Here is a 7,492-nt window from a genome sequence, read left to right on the forward strand (position 1 = left end):
ATTGCTCACCCAGGGGACGTTGATTCGGAATTCCTGGGGTGCATTTCTGCCATGGGTTCCACACTCACCCCTCCTGTTCCTATCCCTGCAGGACCTGGATTTGCTCACCTTGTGCCTTTTGAGTTTTATGTTCGCAGAGCTGAGAACCAGCTGCGGGGAGATGGTGGCTTCGGGTTCCCTGGACCTCCCTGGGTCACTGGACTGCTGTTCTGACAGCCAGGGATCATCCTGAATGGGTCTACACCATCCATCTCCTGTCCATCCTTGGTGAGGTGCTGTCAGAGATTAGCTTCTGCGGGTTTTTGACACTGGCATGGACATCACGATTGTCAGGTTTGCTGATGGGCCCCAGAGTGACCCTTGGAGCCGATGCTGACAGATTCTATGCAAAGAAGAACTTGAGACTGACTCTTTGTTCAGCAGATTCTGTTGTCCTTTCCCATGATAGACTAGTCACCCTCCGTGACTTGATGCAAGAACAGTTGGATCACAGTGATCTGGAGTTTCAACCAGTCCCTGGCACATTCCTGTTTTCTGTGTCAAGAACAAGTCTGGGAAATGGAAGTTATTGCAAGACCTCCAGAAAGTTCATGCTATGATGGAAAGCATGGGGATGTTGCAGGCTAGCATGCCTTCACCTGCCATGCTTCCTGCTGATTGGCTAGTCCTCATTGTGGATCTGAAGGATTGTTCTTTGCAATTCCTTTGCATCCTGATGACAGACCCAAATTTGCCTTTCTGGTGCCAGCTATCATTAATAAAAAAATTAATAAAAAAAGCTGAGCCCACACAGAGATATCAATGGAGATTTTGCCATAAGGCATGCAAAATTTGCTGGCATTTGCCAATGATACGGAGCTGCAAGTGACTCCAGAAACAACCTCCTTGAAATTATTTGAGGGTCAAAATAATTTTTGGGACGAACAGTCCCGCATCTGGAGGTGCAGTTCTTTTTTTTGCATTCAGTGCAGACACTGCATGAATGATGTCCAAATATTAATGGAGTTTTACATGGTTGTGTCCTCATATGGGACTGACCACGACTAAACTGTCTCCCTTGTTTGGTCTATTAAAGGGGGACTCTGATTTAAAGTCACCTCTGACACTGACCCCAGAGGCACTGTAGATGCTGGAGGAGGTTCTGCAAGCAGTTTCTGCTCCTCAAGTTTATTAGATTAATCTTTCCATTGATGTCGCTGTTTTGTTTTTAGGTTGGTGGTTTTTGTTTTATTTTTTTGGAGAGTCATGAGTTTAGATCAGCCCAATTGATGGAATTACAGGCTGCTGTCAGAGCATTTCATAAGTTTTCCCAGGCGCCTTTCAATCTGGCCATGGATTCTGCCTCTGTGACCAAATTGAGAGCCATCCACAAGCAGGTGTTGATGTTGGACAATTGTTTCATTTATTTTTGAGTTTTGTTGTTTTTCTGCTTTTTTTTTCCAAAAAAAAAAAAAAAGGTTTTTTTTGTAATAATGAAAGCGTGAGCTATCACCCTGAAATTACAGCCTTCTGATTGTATGGAGTATTGTATTTTCCTATTATTTATCTTTTTGATTGTTTATAATGTTGCTAGTTTCTTTGTTCATTTTTCTTTTTTCTTTTCTTTTTGTTAAACCGAAAAGGGGGAGATGTAGCCCTGAAAACTCAGCTTCTGAGCTTGCTGACATGGTTTTCTAAGGACTTTCCCAGGAGAGTAACTGTAAACATAGATATGTGTACATTCTTTCTGTTACACATCTTGTGATGGGCATCTCTCATGGCCAGTGCAGTGAGAAAAATGTTATCCTGACCATCCAATCCCTGGCTGTGGTCAGAAGCCTATAAATCCTGGGAGGAAATAAACTATAAACTCTGCTCTTCTTTTCAGCACACCTCCACCTGTGTCCGCATGATCTATTCATCTTCAGCGGTAACAGTATCCTAGTTCTTGTCATCCAGAACCATGGAAAAATCAGGGGTGCTGTTGCATCTCTGTTGCAATGTGATGTGTCCGACCCACTATAATATTTTTTCCCCTGATCTATCATGCTGAGAACCATGCAAGGCTGTAGAGAGGTCAAGACAACCTCTATTTTTAAAACTCTGCCCTGCAGCTATTCCTTACGGTGCTGTCAGCAGGGAAGACATTTTGTCTTCTAAAACCTTACTTCTGATAGTGTTTCCCATCTGAAAACTATCTGGGCCAGGGGCAGCACCCAGGGACCTGCCCTGCCTGGGGGAACTTATAACTGGATCTTATAACTAAGTATCAGAAACAAGGGCACACACTCTGTATTCCAGACTCCAACATTTTATTCTTATTCTTAATTTTCCATGTTTTAAGTACTACTATGTCTTGATCTACTTCAGCTTCCACCTCTTCTTCCTAATATTCCTATTCTTATTCTTTATCATTTTTTGGTTTCTGGAGGGTCTTATGCAGGTTTTAGTAAGGGGGGGGGGGGGGCGGGGGTTGGGTTTTTTTCTTTCCTACTACTACTTCCTAAATACAACTTTCTTTTCTTTTGTTAGAATTGTGTGTGTTGCAGTCCAGCAGGCCGCCGTCATGTCCTGGGAGCAACACCTCCTGCCTGTGTCCATTCCTCATGGCCAAAGTGCCACAGGAACAGCAAAGTCCTTTCCGAAGGAGAGGAAATGGCCTTGGAGTCCAGCAGGGAGGAGCTGGAGCCAGTGTCCCTGCAAAGGGCCAAGAGCCGTGTGGCTGTGGCCCTTGGGGACCCGGTGCAGGGGTGCCACTGGCAGTGCCAGGCTGCCGCTGGGAGCCGATGACTTTCCAGGTGCCTTCCTGGCCGGATGATGGGCCGGGATGCGGCGCTGAGCCCCGGCAGTGAGGGTCCCCCTTTGGGTGCCGCTTTGGGCTGCCGTGTGCCCTCGGGGAGCCGCCCCGGGGGTGCCGCAGAGCGGCCGCAGGGCCAGCGCAGGCCGGGGCAGCCCGTGCGGCTACCTCGGGGCACCGGGCAGGCCGCGGGGCAGCCGCCATCTGCAGCCTGGTGCTGCTGCCAGCGGGCGCTAATCCTGTGGCTGTGCCGCCAGGCAGGGGCAGCGGAACAGCCCCCGCAGCGCCCGCAGCCCCCGCCTCAAGAGCGAGCGGCCTTTCCTGTGGGGAAGTGGCTGCCCAGGAGAAGAGACATCTTCCACTGTGGCTTGGGCTGCCAGAGGGCCAGGCCCGGCACAGAGTTGCTCTTGTGGGCACAGCTCGGGTTCCTGGCTCTCCACCCAAGCTTCTCGAGGGACAGGCAGCAGGCTTCCCTCTTGGGCTAAATCTGCCAGTCTCTGCTGCCTGGCCTCTTCTCCTTCCTCGTGCAGCTCCAGGACGCTCACCTCATCCCAGTCATCGTCCTCCCGCTGCCAGGGCTTGAGCTGGCTGCACAGGATGTCACAGTATTCCCTGCTGTCCTGAGCCAGTTCTCCATCAGTGTCATCATCCCAGCTGGACCTGGAGGATTTTCTCTTTGCTTTGCCTCCAGTCACCTCCTGGCCATCCAGGGACAGCTCTTGCTTGTGGCAAGCTTCCCAGTCCAAGAGTGCCCGGCAGCTCGTGCCTTCTCCTGGGGACAGCCGCTGCTCAGGAGATTCTTCCCAATCTGAAAATTCCTGACAGTGATCGCTGTCTGCCTGCCACAGCTCCTGCTCCCTGCACTCGTCCCACTCGGAGACAACTGGGGAGGGCTCTTGCTCCTTGCCCTCATCCCAGTCCCAGAAATGCCAGGAGCTCCCCCATACTTGGACCAGCTCTTGCTCAAGGCCTTCTTCCCACTCAGAGAGCTCCTGGCAGCTATGGGCTTCTCCTGGGCACAGCTGTGGCTGAGTGCAGGCTTCCCCTGGAGTCCCTTGCTGGAACTTGTTCATTTCTCCTTGGCAGACCTCTGCCTCTTCCTCAGCGCAGGACTCCACGGCTCCTCTCCTCCCTCTGCTTGCCCTCTCAGCCTCCTCCTGCTGCTCCCTCAAGGCTTGGGCTCTCTGTGAGCCGGGCCAGGGCCTGTGGGGCTGGGACTTGGGCTTTGCCTTCTCCTCCTGCATGCCTGCAGTCCTCTGGCGCACACAGGTACCTGGACACAGCCACTGTCCTGGGACAGACCCGGGCCCCGCAAGCCCTTTATATACTCCCCAGCTGGGGAGGGGCTCTGCCATGTCACAATGGACTTTGGGCACCGCAAGGTCCCGTGTCACCACAGCCCCTGACCCATCGTGCCTGTGTCACAAAGGCCACCCCGGCACCCCGTGCCTGTGTCACAAAGGCCACCGCGGCACCCCGTGCCTGTGTCACAAAGGCCACCGCGGCACCCCTTCAAAAGCCCAAGGCACCAGGAGCAGCCTGGAGCAGCTCTGGCCTTGGGGGATTGCCGCCCCTTTTCTGAGTCGCTCCTTCAAATGATCAGGAGTGGCTGGGGCCAAGCGAAGGTGCAAAAGGAGACCGTGTGTGTCTTTGTTTGAAAGACAGGGGCCTGCTAAGGGAGGCAGGAGGCTCCTTTGCAATGGAAAATGTAAACCCCCTCGCTCCCAATTATTATCCCTTTGAAAGGCACTCTCTAGCAAAGACAGGAGGACAGGAAGAACAGTTTGTGCTGCTTTTGCATGAATTGCTATTTGGTGAGCAGGGAAGAAGCCCCCCATGGAAATGATGTTACTGAGAGGAGCTGCTAAGCGAGAGCTGCCTCTGTGCCAAGCAAAATCCAAGAGCTGGCTAGCTGTGGGAACTGACTACCTATTAAAGCATTTAAAAAGCTGGATCCACCTCTGTGAGATTGACATTTTGCAGACAAGCAAGCCCGGGAAATCTCTCTCTTGCTTCCACCTTTGAGGAGGTATTCGGCTGCCGGTCGGGCCAGGCCCCGCTGCACTGCGGCCCTTACAGTCGTGCTGACAGTGGCCGCAACAATCCTTAAAACTTCAGGGTCCCCTGACACCCAGACAACCGAGGAGAAAATTAAAGGAGCGAGTGCCGTGGAGTCCCCAAAACCAACTGGAATAGGAAAATCAAGTAGGGATGAGGCCCATAAAGCCTGTGCAGCACAGGAACAAAGTGCAAAGACCAGGACTAGGGGCAGACAGAACAATATCTAGGGGAGGTGTGAGGGCGCAGTCTGAGGGCATGGGTCCAGACACTGGCTGGGGTTAGAAAGCTGCAAAATACTGTGATGAATTGCAATCAATCTGGGGAGAGATACGGGAAGATTCTAGAAACATAACTTTCAGTGGGGTGACTTGATGAACGTATGAATTGCCATTAAGCCTTTGGCAAGCACTTCCCAAGGCTTGAACTCAAAGCCTGCTGCTTCAGGGCTGAAGTCTTTCTGGCCCTGTGTCCCAGAAGGGCTGAGTCACACAGGCTCGGCCTGGCGGGGCCGGGCCAGCCTTGGCAGTGACCGGGTGGGGACGGGAGGCTGCGGGACCCCGGTTGAGGCTGGGCCGGACCACGGCTGCTCACACCTTGCCAAGCCTAAGCTGTGCCCCCCTGCGGCCCCCGCTGAGCTGGAGTCCGCTGGGCTCCGGGAGGAGCTCCGGCTGGGTCCAGGCCCCCTCGGCCGCGGCCCGTGCGGCACACGGTAATTGAAACAAATTGGCCAGGAGGCAAGACTCCTGTTTGATGCTTTTATTAGGATTTGGCTCTTGGGGTGGGGGGGGGGTCCAAGGGGTTGCTTGCACCACAGCCATTCCCACACTGTCAGCTCCAAGGAGGAGACACAATTCAGCTTTGCAGCACACACTGCAGAGCTGGGGCTTCCGTCCTCAGGAAAGTAGCCAGGAGGCCTCTTGTTCAGGTTCACTGTCTAGGGGTGTCAGGCCATTCCTGTCCTCTTTAGGTCATGGTGATGCAGGAAGATGGTTTCTAAGCAGGTTTAGGTGATGCAGGGAGATGATCTTTCATCATAGCTTGCTAGAATATGTTTCCTTGTCCTTTTATTCCTCTCTTAGCTCGTTGTTTTGGTGCCTTGCATGCCTTAGTTTGCACACTACTCAGTTGCACAGCTTCCTGGGAGTTTCTTTGTTCTAGTGTGGCACAGCTTCTATGGGAGCTGCTTTGTTATATAATAGCAAGGAAGTAAGGGAAAGGGTACAGGAATGTCTCATAAGAACCTTTAAAACACTTCAGAAACTGGTAAGTAATTAACCTTACTAATAACCATCGGAGTAAACAAGGGGTACAAGTTTACAAAGGGGATAAGAACGTTAACTGTACATAAGCTTCTCCACTGGGAGAATATCCTGACAGAGTCTTGTTCTGGGGACTCTACTTTTCTTAGAACAGGCTAGAAAGCATGGGGTGGAAGTCAAGTGACTAAAATTCTCAGCTGTGAGCTCAAACTCACAGTTTCTCTCCTACCCTTCTCTCTGAGCAGCTGCTTTTAGGCTATCGCTGGCCAGCCTGGACAGAAACGTGTGGGAGAGCGCTTGTCCTCGGAAGCACTTGGTTGCTCACTGAGATGTGCTAGACACCTCACAGCTGAGGGCTGTGGCGCAGAGCGTCACCAGCTGCAGCGCCATGCGCTTCTGGCAGGAATATGAACAGCTTTCATCATCCTTGGTTCTACTTTTCAGGCTCTTTGCTCTTGAGCTGTCAATGCAGCGTGAACTGGGAGTGATGTCTTAGCCGTTCTTTGAGCAATACATCTTAGGACACCGCTGACTGCGCTTCTGGCCAGCATTTCTGCCTGGCACACAGTACTTGACCAAAAAAATTGGAAAATGAGTAGTAAATCCAGACAAGAAATTAGGGAGGAGGAAAACCTACTGAACTGCAGGCAAACCAGAGGCACATCTAGACAACTGCTAGGCTCCACCGTGAACTAAGGACTCAGCTTTCTGCCTTTCTCACTGCCGGCCTCTACACACAAATGCTCCCTTTCCCATTCATGTTTTGCTTCCAGCTCAAGTCTTCACCTGTTCCACATCCTTCTGCACCATCAGCAATCTCTCTTCCTCAAATGAACTGAATCCCACTCTGTCTCAGGGTCTTAGCACTTTCAGGCAATTGCTGCAAGAAATGGTTCTAAGCCCTGCATGGCTCTACATCTGCAAATGAACGCCTGGTCCTGCTGAAACCTGTGCAAAATTTTGGTTATTTTTGGTATGGTGATCATTACTCCAACTCCCAGCACAGGTTGCTCATACCATGTACAGACTGATTACACTACATGTCAGAAGGGTCGTCATCGTTTGGAGCGTTACTTGTAATAGCAACACTTTTCCATTAATAAAGAAATACTTCTTCCAGTCCTGCCACTTCAAAGTTTAGAGACATCTTTTAACCAAACACTCATTTTTATTTGTATTATTTTTGTTGACAATTTCTTGCAGGAAGACATTAAATTGAGATAGGTATTTGAAAACAAGGAGCATCAAGGCAATTGCTTGTTATTAGTCATTTAATGATTACTTTTTTAAAGCTATTACAAACGCTGCTAGTCAAAAGGCAAACTTATTGTAGATTTATAATGCTCTTTGGATTAATCAGAAACTTGTGAAACTGGAAAAGGTTTTCTTTACAAGT

The sequence above is a fragment of the Cyanistes caeruleus genome, unplaced genomic scaffold, assembly GCF_971803275.1.
Source record: "Cyanistes caeruleus unplaced genomic scaffold, bCyaCae1.hap1.1 HAP1_SCAFFOLD_80, whole genome shotgun sequence".
In the NCBI taxonomy this organism is placed as follows: domain Eukaryota; kingdom Metazoa; phylum Chordata; class Aves; order Passeriformes; family Paridae; genus Cyanistes; species Cyanistes caeruleus.